The 24,000-nt window shown below is 50.9% G+C and overlaps 1 protein-coding gene across 1 annotated transcript in view; it reads right to left on the bottom strand.

Moving 5' to 3' along the window:
* LOC123745205 (uncharacterized) overlaps positions 1-24,000 on the bottom strand; it is a 296,446-nt gene that overhangs the window by 169,634 nt on the left and 102,812 nt on the right. The window lies entirely within an intron of this gene.

A 24,000-nucleotide genomic window follows, 5' to 3' on the forward strand; every position in this document is an offset into this window, starting at 1 on the left:
ACCACAGCCCGGCTGATCCGGAACTTCTCTTAGAAAACCGTCCAGTTTCCTCTTGAAGATGTCCACGGTTGTTCCGGCAATATTTCTTATAGTCGCTGGGAGGACGTTGAACAACCGCGGACCTCTGAAGTTTATACAGTGCTCTCTGATTGTGCCTATGGCACCTCTGCTCTTCACTGGTTCAATCTTGCATTTTCTTCCATATCGTTCACTCCAGTACAATGTTATTTTAGTGTGTAGATTTGGGACCTGACCCTCCAGTATTTTCCATGTGTATATTATTTGGTATCTCTCTCGTCTCCTTTCTAGAGAGTACATTTGGAGAGCTTTGAGACGATCCCAATAATTTAGGTGTTTTATCTCGTCTATGCGTGCCGTATATGTTCTCTGTATTCCCTCTATTTCAGCAATCTCTCCTGCTCTGAAGTGGGAAGTGAGTACTGAGCAGTACTCGAGACGAGACAACACAAGTGACTTGAAGAGTACAACCATTGTGATGGGATCTCTGGATTTGAAAGTTCTCGTAATCCGTAATCCATCCGATCATTTTTCTGGCTGACGCGATATTTGCTTGGTTATGCTCCCTAAACGTTAGATCGTCGGACATCATTATACCCAAATCCTTGACATGCTGTTTTTCTACTATTGGAAGATTCGATTGTGTTTTCTACCCTATATTATGTTTCAGATCCTCATTTTTGCCATACCTTAGTACCTGAAATTTATCACTGTTAAACATCATGTTATTTTCTGCTGCCCAATCGAAAACTTTGTTGACATCTGCTTGTAGTTTTTCAATGTCTTCAGTAGAGGTAATTTTCATGCTGATTTTTGTGTCATCTGCAAAGGATGACACGAAGCTGTGACGTGTATTTTTGTCTATATCAGATATGAGAATAAGGAACAGTAGTGGTGCAAGGACTGTACCCTGAGGTACAGAGCTTTTAACATCGCTTGGACTCGATTTTATCTGATTGACTGTTACTCTTTGTGTTCTGTTCGACAGGAAATTGAGTATCCAGCGTCCTACTTTTCCAGTTATTCCCATTGACCTCATTTTGTGAGCTATCACCCCATGGTCACATTTGTCGAACGCTTTTGCAAAGTCTGTGCATACAACATCTGCATTTTGCTTTTCTTCTAGGGCTTCTGTGATTTTGTCATAGTGGTTGAGTAACTGTGACAGACAGGATCTTCCCGCTTTAAATCCATGTTATCCTGGATTGTGCAATTCATTGTTTTCCATAAAACTAGAAATTTGATTCCTAATCACTCTTTCAAACACTTTTATTATGTGTGATGTTAGTGCAACTGGCCTATGATTTTTTGCCAAGGCTTTACTCCCCCCTGTGTGCAACGGAGATCTGCAGATCTAAGTGCTGCTGGTATCTACCCTGTATCCAGGCTCTTTCTCCATAATATGCTGAGTGCTCGCGCTACTGGTACTTTACATTTCTTTATGAATATTGAATTCCATGAGTCAGGCCCAGGAGCTGAGTGCATGGGCATATTGTCAATTTCTCTTTCAAAGTCTTCCGAGTTTGTGGTAATATCCGTTATATTATCTGCAGCTTGAATGTCATTTATAAAGAAGCTGTCTGGGTCATCAACTTTCATGTTGTTTATTGGTGTGCTAAACATAGCCTCATACTGGCTTCGTAGAATTATGCCCGAAACGCTTTGCGTAATAGTGGCTTTAGGCATTGTATGTACTAGCTATACCTATAAGTTAAACAATCCTTGTAAATATTTATTGTATGTATGTACCTTACCTAAATAAAATTGTATTGTATTGTATTGTATTGTAATTTCACTAATCTCTTTGTTGTCCTCTGTGTACGTACCTTCATTTGTAATTACAGGTCCAATACTGGTCGAGGTTTTGGATTTTGATTTTGCGTATGTGAAAAAATATTTCGGATTTTTCCTTATCTCTTGTATAGCTTTCTGCTCCTATTCCATTTCCTCAGACTCATATGATCGCTTCAACGTTTGTTCTACTTCTTCGATCTCCCTGGTTAGGTTTGTTTTCCTTACTTGTGATAGTTGTGTCTGCCGAAGCATTTCCGTTATTTTTTTCCTTCTCCTGTACAGTCGTCTGCGTTTTCTTTCTAGAGTGGTCCTCTTTCTGCCCCTCCTCACAGGTACGTGCTTCAAGCAGACCTTGTAAGCTTCAGCTGTCAGTTGAGCTATTCCCTGTGTGGGAGTTTTGTCGCTTAAGACCGTCTCCCATTGAATGGTTGCAAGGTCTACATTTATTTTTTCCCAGTCAATCCTCTTATTGTTGAAATTGAATTGATTGAATATTCCTTCTCGCTTGTTGGGTCTCTTAGACCTACTACCGTTATTCATGCTAGTTCGCACTTCAATGAGCTTATGGTCTGAGTATGAAGTATCTGAGATTGTGATGTCTCTGATTAGTTCATCATTGTTTGTGAATAACAAGTCTAGTGTGTTTTCGTTCCTAGTTGGTTCTGCAATCTGTTGATTGAGCGAGAATTTGTCACAGAATCTCAAAAGTTCTCTGACCTGTGGTTGGTTATTTCCCGGGTCATTCCCTGCTATGATATTTGTGTTTGCCGTTCTCCATCTTAGACTCGGTAAATTGAAATCTCCAAGGAAGATAATATCTGGAGCTGGGTTTGCTAGGTTGTCAAGTATGTTCTCTATTTTGTGCATCTGCTCTGTGAATTCCTCAATCGTTGTATCTGGCGGTTTATATATTAGAATAATAATTAGGTTTAGTTTCTCTACCTTCATTCCAAGTACCTCAACCACCTCATTAGTTGAATTTAGTAGTTCTGTGCATACCAGGTCTTCTTTAATATACAGACCTACTCCTCCATTTGACCTAGTTTTTCTATCACATCTATATATATGTTACATACAATGTTACAAATGTTACATACAATGCCAACAACACTCTTCCGAAGTGACCTGTCTGTAGCGGTCCACACCTGTCTACACGGTCTATCCACCTGGCTACGAGGCCTAGGCGGCCTCGTAGCCTGGTGGATAGCGCGCAGGACTCGTAATTCTGTGGCGCGAGTTCGATTCCCGCACGAGGCAGAAACAAATGGGCAAAGTTTCTTTCACCCTAAATGCCCCTGTTACCTAGCAGTAAATAGGTACCTGGGAGTTAGTCAGCTGTCACGGGCTGCTTCCTGGGGGTGGAGGCCTGGTCGAGGACCGGGCCGCGGGGACACTAAAGCCCCGAAATCATCTCAAGATAACCTCTGAAGATAACGGGCCAAGAAAGCACGCGAGGTCGAACTGGATTGAATGAATTATTGTGAAGTGTGTGGAGGTTTATTATTATTATTATTATTATTATTATTATTATTATTATTATTATTTTCTACCACAGACGTGGCCCTACATTTACAATGCTAACCAGCATGTATACATTTTCTTCTGTCCTCCATGGACAGGGTTAGAGATGTGTTAAACATATAGTTCAAGGGTTTATTGAACACTCAACCACAGAAGGTGATTCGGTGCTTTTAAAATGCTAAGCTAACCTACATACGTAAATACATAGATACACAGATTTAGTATGCCCTACATAAAGTGTTTGATGTGTCTTTTACATAGTGTCATTAATGTACATTTACGAAGGTGAAATGTATTTCTGATCAGCTTCCATATATACTTTATATATGGAAATGTGTGTATGTGTATATACACATACATAAACATACACACATATATACGTACATATACATATATACACACATGCATTCACATACATTTAACTCTTTTACTCTGCTGACAGGGTGAGATAGCTGATAGAGAAACTAGTGTGCAATTAAGCACTTAATCACTGAAGGTGATTAAGGTGCTTTAACAAGCTCAGGTTATATAGTTACATCACATACATACATTGTATAATTGATACATTACATGGTCAATCTTGGGTACAAGTCCAATATATCATCAAGTGTTCCAGTACTCATATAGTAATTACACAGTTCAGCATACCTTAGCCCAGGAGGGCGAAAGTCAGTCAATATGGGACATTCTACAATATAATGTTCAAGAGAGTGCATGTTTTCTCTTTCACAAAGTTGACACATTGTGTACTCGACATTTGGGTTTTGAGAAAGCTGCCAGATACGTCTATATCCCAGGTGTATTCTGGCCACTATAACAAAGGTTACTTTAGGTTAGGTCAAGGTTACTTTAGGTCAGGTCATGGTTACTTTAGGTCAGGTCATGGTTACTTTAGGTCAGGTCAAGGTTAGTTTAGGTTAAGGTTTGGTTAGGTTAGTTTTCATAACGTTTGGCAACGGATACGGTGTATTATTGATAGTAATGTGAAATATGGATTACAAAAACTATTTCAGTGTGCCCGAGAATTAAGTTTATAAAAAACAAATTCTTCAATGAAAACATTTTCAGCATATTTTTTGTATATTTTAAACCTACAATTTAAAATACAATAACATTATAACGTGAGAATAATACCTGTTTACGATAACGGTTCAAATGCCCGTTTATATGTAGGCTGTTACTGGACCTGTAATATGCTTTCAGACCATCACAAATATCAAGATAACTATCCAGGTGGTCTGAGGGTGGTGTAGTCTCTCGTGGAAATGGATTTGCTGTGAGGACGGACTCTTGTGTCGAGACCTGAGACTTAGTACCGTCCTGGTGTGTACATTGTGTATTTACACCCAAATATTTTTCATTTATACCCAAACAAACATTGTGTATATTCACCCAACGTTTCAGAATATGGTAGTGTCCATGTTCGTGAGACCGTAGTGCTGTGAGGAGTGTCCACCGGGGCCCGAGGATAGTGAGGACATGAGTGCTGGGAGTGTCCACCGGGGCCCAGGGATAGTGAGGACATGAGTGCTGGGAGTGTCCACCGGGTCCCAGGGATAGTGAGGACATGAGTGCTGGGAGTGTCCACCGGGGCCCAGGGATAGTGAGGACATGAGTGCTGGGAGTGTCCACCGGGTCCCAGGGATAGTGAGGACATGAGTGCTGGGAGTGTCCACCGGGGCCCAGGGATAGTGAGGACATGAGTGCTGGGAGTGTCCACCGGGTCCCAGGGATAGTGAGGACATGAGTGCTGGGAGTGTCCACCGGGTCCCAGGGATAGTGAGGACATGAGTGCTGGGAGTGTCCACCGGGGCCCAGGGATAGTGAGGACATGAGTGCTGGGAGTGTCCACCGGGTCCCAGGGATAGTGAGGACATGAGTGCTGGGAGTGTCCACCGGGTCCCAGGGATAGTGAGGACATGAGTGCTGGGAGTGTCCACCGGGCCCCGGGGATAGTGAGGACATGAGTGCTGGAAGTGTCCACCGGGGCCCAGGGATAGTGAGGACATGAGTGCTGGGAGTGTCCACCGGGTCCCAGGGATAGTGAGGACATGAGTGCTGGGAGTGTCCACCGGGCCCCGGGGATAGTGAGGACATGAGTGCTGGGAGTGTCCACCGGGCCCCGGGGATAGTGAGGACATGAGTGCTGGGAGTGTCCACCGGGCCCCGGGGATAGTGAGGACATGAGTGCTGGAAGTGTCCACCGGGGCCCAGGGATAGTGAGGACATGAGTGCTGGGAGTGTCCACCGAGCCCCGGGGATAGTGAGGACATGAGTGCTGGGAGTGTCCACCGGGCCCCGGGGATAGTGAGGACATGACCTACCCGCTGATACAGGTTGTGTATGCGGAGGAGCGGCTTGGGTGGAGGCGGTGCTGCTGCGGCATATATAAGGCCTCCCGCCCCCCTGCTACCACCCTGCCGCCGCCTGCTAGCACCCTGCCGCCCCCTGCTACCACCCTGCCGCCCCCCTGCTACCACCCTGCCGCCGCCTGCTAGCACCCTGCCGCCCCCTGCTACCACCCTGCCGCCCCCTGCTACCACCCTGCCGCCTCCTGCTAGCACCCTGCCGCCGCCTGCCACCACCCTGCCGCCTCCTGCTACCACCCTGCCGCCGCCTGCTAGCACCCTGCCGCCCCCTGCTACCACCCTGCCGCCGCCTGCTACCACCCTGCCGCCGCCTGCTACCACCCTGCCGCCGCCTGCTAGCACCCTGCCGCCTCCTGCTACCACCCTGCCGCCGCCTGCTACCACCCTGCCGCCCCCTGCTACCACCCTGCCGCCGCCTGCTAGCACCCTGCCGCCCCCTGCTAGCACCCTGCCGCCGCCTGCTACCACCCTGCCGCCGCCTGCTACCACCCTGCCGCCCCCTGCTACCACCCTGCCGCCTCCTGCTACCACCCTGCCGCCCCCTGCTAGCACCCTGCCGCCCCCTGCTACCACCCTGCCGCCTCCTGCTACCACCCTGCCGCCTCCTGCTAGCACCCTGCCGCCCCCTGCTACCACCGTGCCGCCTCCTGCTACCACCCTGCCGCCTCCTGCTAGCACCCTGCCGCCCCCTGCTACCACCCTGCCGTTTCCTGCTACCACCCTGCCGCCCCCTGCTAGCACCATGCCGCCTCCTGCTACCACCCTGCCGCCCCCCTGCTAGCACCCTGCCGCCCCCTGCTACCACCCTGCCGCCCCCTGCTAGCACCCTGCCGCCCCCTGCTACCACCCTGCCGCCCCCTGCTAGCACCCTGCCGCCTCCTGCTACCACCCTGCCGCCTCCTGCTACCACCCTGCCGCCCCCTGCTAGCACCCTGCCGCCTCCTGCTACCACCCTGCCGCCCCCTGCTACCACCCTGCCGCCTCCTGCTACCACCCTGCCGCCTCCTGCTACCACCCTGCCGCCCCCTGCTAGCACCCTGCCGCCTCCTGCTACCACCCTGCCGCCTTCTGCTAGCACCCTGCTGCCGCCTGCTACCACCCTGCCGCCCCCTGCTACCACCCTGCCGCCCCCTGCTACCACCCTGCCGCCGCCTGCTACCACCCTGCCGCCCCCTGCTACCACCCTGCCGCCGCCTGCTACCACCCTGCCGCCGCCTGCTAGCACCCTGCCGCCTCCTGCTACCACCCTGCCGCCGCCTGCTACCACCCTGCCGCCCCCTGCTACCACCCTGCCGCCGCCTGCTAGCACCCTGCCGCCCCCTGCTAGCACCCTGCCGCCGCCTGCTACCACCCTGCCGCCGCCTGCTACCACCCTGCCGCCCCCTGCTACCACCCTGCCGCCTCCTGCTACCACCCTGCCGCCCCCTGCTACCACCCTGCCGCCCCCTGCTACCACCCTGCCGCCTCCTGCTACCACCCTGCCGCCTCCTGCTAGCACCCTGCCGCCCCCTGCTACCACCGTGCCGCCTCCTGCTACCACCCTGCCGCCTCCTGCTACCACCCTGCCGCCCCCTGCTACCACCCTGCCGTTTCCTGCTACCACCCTGCCGCCCCCTGCTAGCACCATGCCGCCTCTTGCTACCACCCTGCCGCCCCCCTGCTAGCACCCTGCCGCCCCCTGCTACCACCCTGCCGCCCCCTGCTAGCACCCTGCCGCCCCCTGCTACCACCCTGCCGCCCCCTGCTAGCACCCTGCCGCCTCCTGCTACCACCCTGCCGCCTCCTGCTACCACCCTGCCGCCCCCTGCTAGCACCCTGCCGCCTCCTGCTACCACCCTGCCGCCCCCTGCTAGCACCCTGCCGCCTCCTGCTACCACCCTGCCGCCTCCTGCTACCACCCTGCCGCCCCCTGCTAGCACCCTGCCGCCTCCTGCTACCACCCTGCCGCCTTCTGCTAGCACCCTGCTGCCGCCTGCTACCACCCTGCCGCCCCCTGCTACCACCCTGCCGCCCCCTGCTACCACCCTGCCGCCGCCTGCTACCACCCTGCCGCCGCCTGCTACCACCCTGCCGCCGCCTGCTACCACCCTGCCGCCGCCTGCTACCACCCTGCCGCCCCCTGCTACCACCCTGCCGCCGCCTGGGAGGGGGGTGAGGCCACAGTGGTCTGTGACGGGAGGTGACGGAGAGGGTGAGGCCACAGTGTTCTGTAACGGAGAGGGTGAGGCCACAGTGTTCTGTGACGGAGAGGGTGAGGCCACAGTGTTCTGTGACGGAGAGGGTGAGGCCACAGTGTTCTGTGACGGGAGGTGACGGAGAGGGTGAGGCCACAGTGTTCTGTGACGGAGAGGGTGAGGCCACAGTGTTCTGTGACGGAGAGGGTGAGGCCACAGTGTTCTGTGACGGAGAGGGTGAGGCCAGTGTTCTGTGACGGAGAGGGTGAGGCCACAGTGGTCTGTGACGGAGAGGGTGAGGCCACAGTGGTCTGTGACGGAGAGGGTGAGGCCACAGTGGTCTGTGACGGAGAGGGTGAGGCCACAGTGGTCTGTGACGGAGAGGGTGAGGCCACAGTGGTCTGTGACGGAGAGGGTGAGGCCACAGTGGTCTCACCCTCTCCGGCCCTCTCGGGACGCAACGGGGTTCTTACTCTGATGTCGTTAGAGGAAGATATATATATCCGACCCCAAGCCAGTAGAGGCTTTCAAGGGATGCGATCCGTGACGCAAGTAACTTAAAAGGGAGTAGGGAAAGAAAGTTAAGAACTTAATATAATATAATTTTCACCATCACCATTTAAATATATAGAAATAAAACGTACACAAGGGGGAGGGGTATTAACACTTTCCAAAGGGGACCAACACTGTAGTCTTCTGCTGGAGACTATGGATCCTTGAAGCTAGGTGCTGAGTCCGCGGTGCTTTCTTCGTGGCCTCAAGACGTGTCCTCTGAGAACGCCGAGTCTACCCTGGCCACAGGTCAGCCACAACACAGGTCCACTAGGGGCACCGTCGTGGAGGCCGTCAACCACACGTCCAGCAGGTCTGCTGGCAGGTACAGAGCCACCAAGGCTGGTACGGCCACCCCACGAACGATATAAGGGGTACGCCCTAGACAGGAGTCTCGTGTGATATCACCAATCACCCTCCTGTCCTCAATACCCCAGTGGATTATCGTCTCCAACCGTCGGTCCCGGGTAAATCCTTCCACTGCCACTCCACTGGCAGGCTTAACACACCACAGTGTTCTTCCGGGGGGGCGACGTCACGACAGCTGCAGCAAACTTCACTGTATGGAGACTGGCTGCCTCGGGTAGACTGACTCCACTTCCATCACAGTGGTCCCAGGTCGGCTCTGTAAGCAGACACGTCATTAATAACCGGGACACTAATACACCACACTCACAGGCTCAGATACAAACGCCTGGCATATCCACTCCATAGATGGCGCTGTCGTCGGAGCACCACCTCACCAGAGGTCAGGAGCGGCGGTGTTGAGCGCTGAACCAGACTGGAAACTGGTCCTCGAGGCCAGTACACGCTGTCCTCACTAGGTGTCGTCGTTCGTTTGGCGGGGGTTTCGGGAGCTGACCCACAGATGGCGTGTTTGTCACTGCTCCAGGCACGGACGCTGAATCCGGGTTCGTAACAGTGACGGAGAGGTTGAGGCCACAACATAATGGGGACGACAAGTGTTCGAGGCAGTAGAGGACGAAGATCAGGCAGGAGACCTCCCCCGGAGCACACCACCGGAGGTAAACATACACCGCATAACATCAGCGGCACATACAAAGTTGGCCCACACCAGTGTGGTCTTCAGGGACCTGGACGAGTAACGTTCAGGACATTAATCACACCAACATTGGAATGTGTAGCTGCGGACTGACACTGACACTGACTGACACTGACTGACACTGACTGACACTGACTGACACCGCAGCTACAGTCTGCGGACTGATACTCAGTGTTGCCAGGTCTTGGCCGCTCGTGTAACTTAAACAGGTCAAAACAGGTCTACAGCTGAAGAACAGGTACAAATAGTTGAGCTTCACGTTTTCTGTTGTCATAACTTATTCTTGCTTCTTTCAGGTCTTCCGCGACGCACCTGTGGACCCTCCCTGACACACCTGTGTCCCGTGACACACCTGTGTCCCGTGACACACCTGTAGACCCTCCCTGACACACCTGTGTCCCGTGACACACCTGTGGACCCTCCCTGACACACCTGTGTCCCGTGACACACCTGTGTCCCGTGACACACCTGTGTCCCGTGACACACCTGTGTCCCGTGACACACCTGTAGACCCTCCCTGACACACCTGTGTCCCGTGACACACCTGTGGACCCTCCCTGACACACCTGTGTCCCGTGACACACCTGTGTCCCGTGACACACCTGTGTCCCGTGACACACCTGTGTCCCGTGACACACCTGTAGACCCTCCCTGACACACCTGTGTCCCGTGACACACCTGTAGACCCTCCCTGACACACCTGTGTCCCGTGACACACCTGTGGACCCTCCCTGACACACCTGTGTCCCGTGACACACCTGTGGACCCTCCCTGACACACCTGTGTCCCGTGACACACCTGTGGACCCTCCCTGACACACCTGTGTCCCGTGACACACCTGTGGACCCTCCCTGACACACCTGTGTCCCGTGACACACCTGTGGACCCTCCCTGACACACCTGTGTCCCGTGACACACCTGTGGACCCTCCCTGACACACCTGTGTCCCGTGACACACCTGTGGACCCTCCCTGACACACCTGTGTCCCGTGACACACCTGTGGACCCTCCCTGACACACCTGTGTCCCGTGACACACCTGTGGACCCTCCCTGACACACCTGTGTCCCGTGACACACCTCTGGACCCTCCCTGACACACCTGTGTCCCGTGACACACCTGTGGACCCTCCCTGACACACCTGTGTCCCGTGACACACCTGTGGACCCTCCCTGACACACCTGTGTCCCGTGACACACCTGTGGACCCTCCCTGACACACCTGTGTCCCGTGACACACCTCTGGACCCTCCCTGACACACCTGTGTCCCGTGACACACCTGTGGACCCTCCCTGACACACCTGTGTCTCGTGACACACCTGTGGACCCTCCCTGACACACCTGTGTCCCGTGACACACCTGTGGACCCTCCGTGACACACTTGTGTCCCGTGACACACCTGTATCCCGTAACACACCTGTGGACCCTCCCTGACACACCTGTGTCCCGTGACACACGTGGACCCCTCCTGGCACACTTGCGTCCCGTAACACACCTGTGGACACTTCCTGACACACACTTGTGTCTCGTGACACACCTGTGGACCCCTCCCTGACACACCTGCGTCCCGTGACACACCTGTGGACCCTCCCTGACACACTTGTGTCCCGTGACACACCTGTGGACCCTCCCTGACACACCTGTGTGCCATGACACACCTGTGGACCCCTCCTGGCACACCTGCCTCCCGAATCACACCGGGTTGCTACAAGGATGATCTAAGAGGACTTGATCATCCTGAACTGAATGAAGTAAGAGGAATGCTGGCCAAGGAAGGGCCGAGGGAGCCAGAGCTCACCACACAGGAGACAGGAGAAGGGTCACGTCCAACATGTCGAGTCGTTTAGTCTTGATAAAGTGGACACAATGGATACGTTTAGCACGAAGAGGACCCGGGTGAAGCCGGCCGCTCACACCACCATGTGAGCCGGTCGGCCGAGCGGACAGCACGCTGGGCTTGTGATCCTGTGGTCCAGGGTTCGATCTCGGGCGCCGGCGAGAAACAATGGGCAGAGTTTCTTTCACCCTATGTCCCTGTTACCTAGCAGTATAATAGGTACCTGAGTGTTAGTCAGCTGTCACGGGCAGCTTCCTGGGGGTGGAGGCCTGGTCGAGGACCGGGCCGCGGGGACACTAAAGCCCCGAAATCAAAATCATCTCAAGATAACAATGTAGGGGTGGACGTCTACACTCCTTGAGCGTTGAAGTTCTCATCAGCTGAAGCTAAGATAGTTGAGACCAACTCACTCACATGGAGAGTGATATCTGGATCCCAAATTACAACCTATATAGATGTGACAGAGTAATTAGGTCAAGTGGAGGAGTAGGTCAGTATATTAAAGAGGAACTGGTATGCACAGATATTGAAATTAGGGTAGAAAATATAAACCTAACTATTATTTTAATATACAAACCGCCAGATGCAACAGTTGAGGAATCCACAGAGTGATACACAAAATTGAGAATATCCTTGATAACCCAGCAAACCCAGTACCAGATATTGTCTTCCTTGGAGACTTCAATCTACCCAGTTTATAATGGAGAATAGTAAACAATAACATTATAGCAGGAACTCAACGTGGAAATAACCAACCACAGGTCAGAGAACTACTGAGATTCTGTGACAAATCCTTGCTCAACCAACAGATATCAGAACCAACTAGGAACGAAAACGCGCTGGACCTGATCTTCACAAACAATGAAGAAATAGTCAGAAATATTACAATCTCAGACACTACATATTCAGACCACAAGCCCATTGAAGATCGAACTAATATTAATAACGGTAGTAGGTCCAACAGAACCAACAAGCGAGAAGGGTTATTCAATCAATTCAATTTCAACAACAAAAGGATCGACTGGGAAAAATAAATATAGACCTTGCAAACTTTCAATGGGAGACGGTGTTAAGCGACAAAACTCCCACACAGGGAATAGCTCAACTGACAGCTGAAGCTTACAAGGTGTGCTGGAAGCACGTGCCTGTGAGGAGGGGCAGAAAGAGGACCACTCTAGAAAGAGAACGCAAACGACTCTACAAAAGAAGGAAAAAATCACAGAAAAACTCTAGCAGACACAACTTTCCCAACAAAGAAAAATAAATCGAAACAGAGAGGTATAGAAGAAATGGAGCAGACGCTGAAGCGATCATACGAGTCTGAGCAAATGGCACAGACGTGGCTCCTGTGCACAAGGAAGGTGGCAAAGCCTTAGCAGAAACTATAGACCAGTTGTACTAACATCACACATAATAAAAGTTTTTGAAAAAATGATTAGGAATCAAATATCCAGTTTTATGGAAAACAATGAACTACACAACTCAGGACAACATGGATTTATAGCAGGAAGACCCTGTCGCAACTACTCAATCACTATGACAGAATCACAGAAATGTTAAGAGAAAAACAAAATGCAGATATTGTAAACACAGATTTTTACAGAGGCATTTGATAAGTGTGACCATGGAGAACACTTAGGGGCCTCGTAGCCTGGTGGATAGCGCGCAGGACTCGTAATTCTGTGGCGCGGGTTCGATTCCCGTACGAGGCAGAAACAAATGGGCAAAGTTTCTTTCACCCTGAATGCCCCTGTTACCTAGCAGTAAATAGGTACCTGGGAGTTAGTCAGCTGTCACGGGCTGCTTCCTGGGGGTGGAGGCCTGGTCGAGGACCGGGCCGCGGGGACACTAAAAGCCCCGAAATCATCTCAAGATAACCTCAAGATGGAGTGATGGCCCATAAAATGAGATCAAGAGGAATAACGGGTAAAGTGGGGGTCTCGGATTTTCAACTTACAGTCAAACAGAATGCAGAGAGTGACTGTCAATCAAATAAGATCAAGCCCAAGTCCAGTGAAAAACTCTGTACCCGAGGGCACAGTCCTTGCACCGATAAGAATTTCTCATTCTTATCTAGGATATAGACAAAAATACTAGTCACAGCTTCGTGTCATCCTTTGCTAATGATACGTAAATCAGCATGAAAATTTCCTCTATATAAGACATTGAAAAATTGCAGGCAGATATTAATAAAGTCTTTGATTGGGCAACGGAATATAACATGATGTTTAACAGTGATAAGTTCCATGTACTGAGGTATGGAGGAAGCGAGGAACTTAAGCGAAACACAGGGTACAGGACCCAATCAAACACAATTATAGAAGTAAAGCAACATGTAAAAGATCTGGGAATTATGATATCTGACGACCTGACATTTAGTGAACATCACCGAGCAAATATAGCGGCGGCTAGGACAATGATTGGATGGATTTGGATTATGAGAACGTTCAAATCCAGAGACCCCACAGTAATGCTAATATTATTTAAATCACTGGTGCTGTCCCGTCTTGAGTATTCCTCGGTACTCACTTCCCCTTTCAGAGCAGGAGAGATCTCTGAAATAGAGGGAAATATAGAGAACATATACGGCACGCATAGACACGATAAAACATCTAAGTTATTGGGACCGTCTTAAAACTCTCAAAATGAACTTTGGGAAAAAGACAAGAAAGGTATCAAACAAAATATATATGGAAGATACTTGAAGGCCAGATTTCAAATTTGCATAGTAGAATAACAACATACTGGGATGAAAGGTATGGAAGGAAATGCATAATAGAACCATTGAGGAGTAGGTTATGTAGTAATAGTAGTATTATGTAAGAGTAGTGTTGGGTGGTTCTTCTCCGGCCCCGACCATGGCGGTCTCCGGGTTTGGAGTCCCTGCAGTGCCTTCTTTCACCAACTTGGAGGTCAACTCCGGAGCTCACAGTTCCAGCGACGGCGCTGGAACCAATCGTATTGGCGTTTGCCTTTCATTGGAGACTTTCGACGCCGAGGAGAGAGGGGGGGGGGGACCTGCTGCTTGAGTAACAGCTTCTCCTCCGTATCAACCTACCCTGGCTTTGCGCCCTGGAGAGGCCACTTCAGACCGACAACCAGAGCGCAACTCCATAGACTCCTGATGGATGCCTACTACTACTTCTACTATTAATAGTAGTATAATCAGATTTTGCCCTAGACACAATCAGAGAGCACTGTCTGACCATCAGAGGTCCAGGGCTGTTCAGCACCACGCCAGCAAGCATTATAAATATTGCCATTATAACAAAGATAAATGTCTTCAAGACCAAATTAGATAAGTTCTTGCGAGAAGTGCCGGACCAACCAGGCTGTAATGGATATGTGGGCCTGCGAGTCGCTCCAAGCAACAGTCTGGTGGAGCAATTTACCACAAGTCGAGCCTGGCCGGGGGCTCGGAGAGTAGAGGAACTCTCGAGACCCTCTCCAGGTAAGCTCCAGGTACACTACATACTCTCAGGAGTAGTGTGACAAGTCTCACGGGAGACAGGAACCCTTGCGTAGGAAACAATGCGACTACAGACCGGGGCCCAGGAACCGAAGCTCGGCTTGCAAGCATACACACGTGAGTAAATGAATGGCTTAGGGAGTGATGTGGTGGCGGCAGTCTCTATACAGTTACAAATGTTGAAATCTCGTCACAACTGCAAGACAACTGACAGGTTGGAGAACAAGAACCTTTCACACTAGAGATGCTGTACCAGTGATGATGATACTCTTCAAGACGCTAGTGCTCTCTAGAGTGGAGAGACTACACACCAGCCATGACAGCCATGACAGCCATGACAGTCATGACAGTCATGACAGTCATGGCAGTCATGACAGTCATGGCAGTCATGACGAAGCAACTTACTGTCAAGCTAGGCTCGGGCACCAGGAAGTACACCACATGGGCTGTGTACTGTTACTCGTCCCACCACACCTCACCATCTGTGTACACACACTAACACCCACCGTGTATACACACACTAACACCCACCGTGTGTACACACACTAACACCCACCGTGTGTACACACACTAAAACCCACCGTGTGTACACACACTAACACCCACCGTGTGTACACACACTAACACCCACTGTGTGTACACACACTAACACCCACTGTGTGTACACACACTAACACCCACTGTGTGTACACACACTAACACCCACTGTGTGTACACACACTAACACCCACTGTGTGTACACACACTAACACCCACTGTGTGTACACACACTAACACCCACCGTGTGTACACACACTAACACCCACCGTGTGTACACACACTAACACCCACCGTGTGTACACACACTAACACCCACTGTGTGTACACACACTAACACCCACTGTGTGTACACACACTAACACCCACCGTGTGTACACACACTAACACCCACCGTGTGTACACACACTAACACCCACCGTGTGTACACACACTAACACCCACTGTGTGTACACACACTAACACCCACTGTGTGTACACACACTAACACCCACTGTGTGTACACACACTAACACCCACTGTGTGTACACACACTAACACCCACTGTGTGTACACACACTAACACCCACTGTGTGTACACACACTAACACCCACCGTGTGTACACACACTAACACCCACCGTGTGTACACACACTAACACCCACCGTGTGTACACACACTAACACCCACCGTGTGTACACACACTAACACCCACCGTGTGTACACACACTAGCACCCACTGTGTGTACACACACTAACACCCACCGTGTGTACACACTAACACCCACTGTGTGTACACACACTAACACCCACTGTGTGTACACACACTAACACCCACCGTGTGTACACACACTAACACCCACCGTGTGTACACACACTAACACCCACTGTGTGTACACCTGTCAGAAGGTAACAACACTCCATGCAACACTTGGCCTACCCTCCTCGTGTGTGTGGAAGCCATTTTTCATTCATTTCATTTCTTTATTATGCACCCCATACCCATCCCGGTGAAGAAAATCATCGATAGATACAGCGATAGCAGGCGGCTTGACATCTGCGAGGCACTACACATCAAGAAGTCAACACCAGCAATCAACAGCCAATTAATGCACAACTATATTCTACCCACTTCAGGACTCCGCACCAATATAGAAGCATCAAGAGGAAATATGGGCCAATAAGCTCTTTGCAGTTACTTCCATTCTTCCCTTTCATCTATACCCATTGAACCGTGTTCTGTCTTGTGTTGAAAGTTTGTTCACCTCATCCAAAACTGTTGTAACATATCACCTCACCCAAATGCGAGTATATAAGACAAAAGCTGTTTAAATATTAGCATAGTAAAACTCTGTTTAGTGTTTGCAGGTTATAGTTGTGTGTGTGTAAACTAAAGTCTTTGAAAATGTAATAAGTTATTACGAAACGCGTTCAAGTGTCGCGTCAGACTACAAATTAAAATGAATTTTGGAGAATTGATTTTTCAATTACCATCAACAGTAAAAAGAAACATAAGAAATATTGAGAAAATTCGTGTTAGAATTATTAATCTTACTTTTCCGGTCATATTTAACAACATATATACATACACATATATATTCAATCACCCACACAAATACACACATCAACAATCTTTGTATGACAAGTGCTTCAACAAGAGGCTCACAACAGTCACTATACAAGGTACTTTACATCTATGGTGAGTCACACAGTTACTAGTCTTGCTCCACACCCACCCAACTGGGCGGCAGCTTTACAGTCATGTGCTCCACACCCACCCAACTGGGCGGCAGCTTTACAGTCATGTGCTCCACACCCACCCAACTGGGCGGCAGCTTTACAGTCATGTGCTCCACACCCACCCAACTGGGCGGCAGCTTTACAGTCATGTGCTCCACACCCACCCAACTGGGCGGCAGCTTTACAGTCATGTGCTCCACACCCACCCAACTGGGCGGCAGCTTTACAGTCATGTGCTCCACACCCACCCAACTGGGCGGCAGCTTTACAGTCATGTGCTCCACACCCACCCAACTGGGCGGCAGCTTTACAGTCATGTGCATGCATTACCTACAGTAAGCAAATTTTGGATACTTCGCTAAGATTTCGGGCAGTACATCATTGTGAATGAAGAACTTACACATTTCTTGGACACCATTGATGGTGTTATCTCTGAATTCCGCGATTTTGTTCACATTCCATTATATAATGACGCAAAATATGCGAATAGTTCTGCTGACAGAGTTTACATTTAGTCAGATCTACATCAGCAGATGTTACAAACTGCCAGAGGTACTTGTAGCCGAGCCTAAGCCTAGCAGTGATAACATCTAGAAGTCTGCTAACATTATTGGATGACCCATAGACGTGCGGTTCCAAGACTCCTGAAGGGCCAGGGTGCTGTGACGGGGTACGGTGACCAGTGACCAAGGCCAGGGCCACAAGACCAGTGACCAAGGCCAGGGCCACAAGGCCAGGGCCACAAGGCCAGGGCCACAAGGCCCAGGTAACCAACTATGAAAGAGAACACGCTGGACCTGATATTCACGAACAATGATGAGCTAATCAGAGACATTACTGTCTCAGACACTATGTACTTGGACCACAAGCTCATTGAAGTGCAAACTAACAATAATAACGGTAGTAGGCCCAAGAGAAACAACAAGCGAGAAGGGCTATTCAATAAATTCAATTTAAATAATAAAAGGATAGACTGGGAGAAAATAAAGAGGGAACTTACAAACATTCAATGGGAAAATAAAAATCCTACGCAAGAAATAGAACAACTGACTTCTGAAGCATATGAAGTCTGTCTGAAACATGTTCCTTTGAGGAAAGCCAGAAAGAGGTCCAACGTAGAAAAAGAACGCAGACGACATTACAAAAGGAGGAAGAAATTTACGGAAATGCTTAAGCAGACACGACTCTCCATACAAAGGAATAATTAAAACATGTAGATTGAAGAAATTGAATAGAGACTGAAGCATTCCTATCAGACTGAAGAAAAGCAACTAGAACAAAAAGCAATTAAAAAATAAAGAAAAATCCAAAATATTGCTTCACATATGCTAAATCAAAAGCAAAAACCACTGCCAGTATTGGACCTATTCGTACAAGTGAAGGTTCATACACGGAGGATGATAAAGAAATTAGCGAAATCCTAAAGAGCAGTATGAGGACATGTTTAGCACTCCGATACACAGCATGAAAGTGGAAGATCCGGACAACTTCTTTATGCGTGATATCCAAACACCTCTAAATATAACTGATATCAACACGAGCGTGACAGATTTTGAAAGAAATTGACAATATGCCCATGCACTCAGCCCCGGGTCCAGACTCATATAATTCAATATTTATATAGAAATGCAAAGTGCCAGTAGCACAGGCACTCAGTATAGTTTGGAGGAAAATATAGATATAGACTAAAATATAGTTATTGATATAGACAAATCAGATATATACTAAAATACAAGGAACAGCTTCGTATCATCCCTTGCAGAAGATACACAAATCAGCTTGACAATTACCTCTGCTGAAGACATTGAAAAACTACAAGCAGATATTAATAAAGTCTTCGACTAGGCTGCAGAAAATAACATGATGTTTAACAGCGATAAATTCCAGGTACTTAGATACGGTAAAAATGAGAACCTTAAACGTAATACAGGGTAAAAAACGCAATCAAATTTGCCCATAGTAGGAAGGCAACATATAAAGAATTTGGGAAAAATGATTTCTGACGACCTAACGTTTAGGGAGCATAACCAAGCAAATATTGCGGCAGCCTGGAAAATGATAGGATGGATGACGAGAACCTTCAAATCCAGGGATCCCATCACAATGGTTGTACTCTTCAAGTCACTTGTATTGTCCCGTCTTGAGTACTGCTCAGTACTCACTTCCCCCTTCAGAGCAGGAGAGATTGCTGAAATAGAGGGCGTACAGAGAACGTATACGGAATACATAAACGAGATAAAGCATCTAAATTATTGGGATCGTCTCAAAGCTCTCCAAATGTACTCACTAGAAAGACGACGAGCGAGATATAAAAAAATATACACCTGGAAGATACTGGAGGGCCAAGTACCAAATCTACACAGTAAAATAACAACGTACTGAAGTGAACGACATGGAAGAAAATGCAGAATAGAACCAGTGAAGAGCAGAGGTGCCATAGGCACAATCAGAGAGCACTGTATAAACATCAGAGGTCCACGGTTGTTCAACGTCCTCCCAGTGAGCATAAGAAATATTGCCGGAACAACCGTGGACATCTTCAAGAAGATACTAGATAGTTTTCTCCAAGGAGTGCCGGATCAGCCGGGCTGTGGTGGGTATGTGGGCCTGCGGGCCGCTCCAAGCAACAGCCTGGTGGACCAAACTCTCAGAAGACAAGCCTGGTCTCGGGGTCGGGCTTGAGGAGTAGAAGACCTCCCAGAACCCCATCATCCAGGTAAGGCCACCTGAGAAAGGCCACAGAGCCCCCTGGGAAGGGGACACAGGGACCCCTGAGAAGAGGCCACAGGGGCCCCTTAGAAGGGCCACACGGGGCCCCTGGGAAAGGCCACAGGGGTCCCTGGGAGAGGCCACACACCGCCACCATTCAACAGCTAAGTGCCCACTTGATAGTTGATAAGGGAGGGGGGGGGGGAAGACGAAGATGGACACTCTTAGCTGTTTTGCCACTCTCCTTGGCTTCCTCTCTCTGGTCACTCTCCTTGGCTTCCTCTCTCTGGTCACTCTCCTTGGCTTCCTCTCTCTGGTCACTCTCCTTGGCTTCCTCTCTCTGGTCACTCTCCTTGGCTTCCTCTCTCTGGTCACTCTCCTTGGCTTCCTCTCTCTGGTCACTCTCCTTGGCTTCCTCTCTCTGGTCACTCTCCTTGGCTTCCTCTCTCTGGTCACTCTCCTTGGCTTCCTCTCTCTGGTCACTCTCCTTGGCTTCCTCTCTCTGGTCACTCTCCTTGGCTTCCTCTCTCTGGTCACTCTCCTTGGCTTCCTCTCTCTGGTCATTCTCCTTGGTTTCCTCTCTCTGGTCACTCTCCTTGGCTTCCTCTCCCTGGTCACCCTCCTTGGCTTCCTCTCTCTGGTCACTCTCCTTGGCTTCCTTTCTCTGGTTACCCGCCTTGGCTTCTTCTCTCTGACCACCCTCCTTGGCTTCCTCTCTCTGGCCCTCCTCCTTGGCTTCCTCTCCCTGGTCACCCTCCTTGGCTTCCTCTCTCTGGTTACCCTCCTTGGCTTCTTCTCTCTGACCACCCTCCTTGGCTTCCACTCTCTGGCCACCCTCCTTGGCTTCCTCTCTCTGGTCACCCTCCTTGGCTTCCTTTCTCTGGCCACCCTCCTTGGCTTCTTCTCTCTGACCACCCTCCTTGGCTTCCTCTCTCTGGCCACCCTCATTGGCTTCCTCTCTCTGGCCACCATCCTTGGCTTCCTCTCTCTGGCCACCATCCTTGGCTACCTCTCTCTCTGGCCACCCTCCTTGGCTTCCTCTCTCTGGCCACTCTCCTTGGCTTCCTCTCTCTCTGGCCACCCTCCTTGGCTTCCTCTCTCTGGCCACCATCCTTGGCTTCCTCTCTCTGGCCACCATCCTTGGCTTCCTCTCTCTCTGGCCACCCCCCTTGACTTCCTCTCACTGGCCACCCTCCTTGGCTTCCTCTCACTGGCCACCCTCCTTGGCTTCCTCTCTCTGGCCGCTCTCCTTGGCTTCCTCTCTCTGGCCACCATCCTTGGCTTCCTCTCTCTCTGGCCACCCCCCTTGACTTCCTCTCACTGGCCACCCTCCTTGGCTTCCTCTCACTGGCCACCATCCTTGGCTTCCTCTCTCTGGCCACCATCCTTGGCTTCCTCTCTCTGGCCACCCTCCTTGGCTTCCTCCCTGTAGTATTCACACCTCGCGTCATGCATGATAAACTCATTATGGTAATTATACACTTGTGTTATTTTGTCGGTGGGCCTTAGATCTCCCCCTCCATGGCAGTGTGAAATTACACCTCACTCTTGGTAACTCTGATCCCCGGCCTCTCATCTCTGTGAGGCGGCATAGTGTGCTGTGAGGCGGCATAGTGTGCTGTGAGGCGGCATAGTGTGCTGTCATCTCTGTGAGGCGGCATAGCGGGCTGTCATCTCTGTGAGGCGGCATAGTGGCCTCTCATCTCTGTGAGGCGGCATAGTGGACTGTCATCTCTGTGAGGCGGCATAGTGGACTGTCATCTCTGTGAGGCGGCATAGTGGGCTGTGAGGCGGCATAGTGTGCTGTCATCTCTGTGAGGCGGCATAGTGGACTGTCATCTCTGTGAGGCGGCATAGTGGACTGTCATCTCTGTGAGGCGGCATAGTGGGCTGTGAGGCGGCATAGTGTGCTGTCATCTCTGTGAGGCGGCATAGTGGACTGTCATCTCTGTGAGGCGGCATAGTGGGCAGTCATCTCTGTGAGGCGGCATAGTGTGCTGTGAGGCGGCATAGTGTGCTGTCATCTCTGTGAGGCGGCATAGTGTGCTGTCATCTCTGTGAGGCGGCATAGTGGACTGTCATCTCTGTGAGGCGGCATAGTGGACTGTCATCTCTGTGAGGCGGCATAGTGGACTGTCATCTCTGTGAGGCGGCATAGTGGACTGTCATCTCTGTGAGGCGGCATAGTGGACTGTCATCTCTGTGAGGCGGCATAGTGGACTGTCATGTCTGTGAGGCGGCATAGTGTGCTGTCATCTCTGTGAGGCGGCATAGTGGACTGTCATCTCTGTGAGGCGGCATAGTGGACTGTCATGTCTGTGAGGCGGCATAGTGGACTGTCATCTCTGTGAGGCGGCATAGTGGGCTGTCATCTCTGTGAGGCGGCATAGTGGGCTGTCATCTCTGTGAGGCGGCATAGTGGCCTCTCATCTCTGTGAGGCGGCATAGTGGACTGTCATCTCTGTGAGGCGGCATAGTGGGCTGTCATCTCTGTGAGGCGGCATAGTGGGCTGTCATCTCTGTGAGGCGGCATAGTGGGCTGTCATCTCTGTGAGGCGGCATAGTGGGCTGTCATCTCTGTGAGGCGGCATAGTGGGCTGTCATCTCTGTGAGGCGGCATAGTGTGCTGTCATCTCTGTGAGGCGGCATAGTGTGCTGTCATCTCTGTGAGGCGGCATAGTGGGCTGTCATCTCTGTGAGGCGGCATAGTGGACTGTCATCTCTGTGAGGTGGCATAGTGGACTGTCATCTCTGTGAGGCGGCATAGTGTGTTGTCATCTCTGTGAGGCGGCATAGTGGACTGTCATCTCTGTGAGGCGGCATAGTGTGCTGTGAGGCGACATAGTGTGCTGTCATCTCTGTGAGGCGGCATAGTGTGCTGTGAGGCGGCATAGTGTGCTGTCATCTCTGTGAGGCGGCATAGTGTGCTGTGAGGCGGCATAGTGTGCTGTCATCTCTGTGAGGCGGCATAGTGTGCTGTCATCTCTGTGAGGCGGCATAGTGTGCTGTGAGGCGGCATAGTGGGCTGTCATCTCTGTGAGGCGGCATAGTGTGCTGTCATCTCTGTGAGGCGGCATAGTATGCTGTGAGGCGGCATAGTGGGCTGTCATCTCTGTGAGGCGGCATAGTGTACTGTCATCTCTGTGAGGCGGCATAGTGGGCTGTCATCTCTGTGAGGCGGCATAGTGTGCTGTCATCTCTGTGAGGCGGCATAGTGGGCTGTCATCTCTGTGAGGCGGCATAGTGGGCTGTCATCTCTGTGAGGCGGCATAGTGGACTGTCATCTCTGTGAGGCGGCATAGTGGGCTGTCATCTCTGTGAGGCGGCATAGTGGGCTGTCATCTCTGTGAGGCGGCATAGTGTGCTGTCATCTCTGTGAGGCGGCATATTGGGCTGTCATCTCTGTGAGGCGGCATAGTGTACTGTCATCTCTGTGAGGCGGCATAGTGGGCTGTCATCTCTGTGAGGCGGCATAGTGTGCTGTCATCTCTGTGAGGCGGCATAGTGGGCTGTCATCTCTGTGAGGCGGCATAGTGGGCTGTCATCTCTGTGAGGCGGCATAGTGGACTGTCATCTCTGTGAGGCGGCATAGTGGGCTGTCATCTCTGTGAGGCGGCATAGTGGGCTGTCATCTCTGTGAGGCGGCATAGTGGGCTGTCATCTCTGTGAGGCGGCATAGTGGGCTGTCATCTCTGTGAGGCGGCATAGTGTGCTGTGAGGCGGCATAGTGGGCTGTCATCTCTGTGAGGCGGCATAGTGTGCTGTCATCTCTGTGAGGCGGAATAGTGTGCTGTCATCTCTGTGAGGCGGCATAGTGTGCTGTGAGGCGGCATAGTGGGCTGTCATCTCTGTGAGGCGGCATAGTGTGCTGTCATCTCTGTGAGGCGGCATAGTATGCTGTGAGGCGGCATAGTGGGCTGTCATCTCTGTGAGGCGGCATAGTGTACTGTCATCTCTGTGAGGCGGCATAGTGGGCTGTCATCTCTGTGAGGCGGCATAGTGTGCTGTCATCTCTGTGAGGCGGCATAGTGGGCTGTCATCTCTGTGAGGCGGCATAGTGGGCTGTCATCTCTGTGAGGCGGCATAGTGGACTGTCATCTCTGTGAGGCGGCATAGTGGACTGTCATCTCTGTGAGGCGGCATAGTGGGCTGTCATCTCTGTGAGGCGGCATAGTGGGCTGTCATCTCTGTGAGGCGGCATAGTGGGCTGTCATCTCTGTGAGGCGGCATAGTGTGCTG

This window comes from Procambarus clarkii, chromosome 44 (assembly GCF_040958095.1).
Source record: "Procambarus clarkii isolate CNS0578487 chromosome 44, FALCON_Pclarkii_2.0, whole genome shotgun sequence".
NCBI classification, from domain to species: Eukaryota; Metazoa; Arthropoda; class Malacostraca; order Decapoda; family Cambaridae; genus Procambarus; species Procambarus clarkii.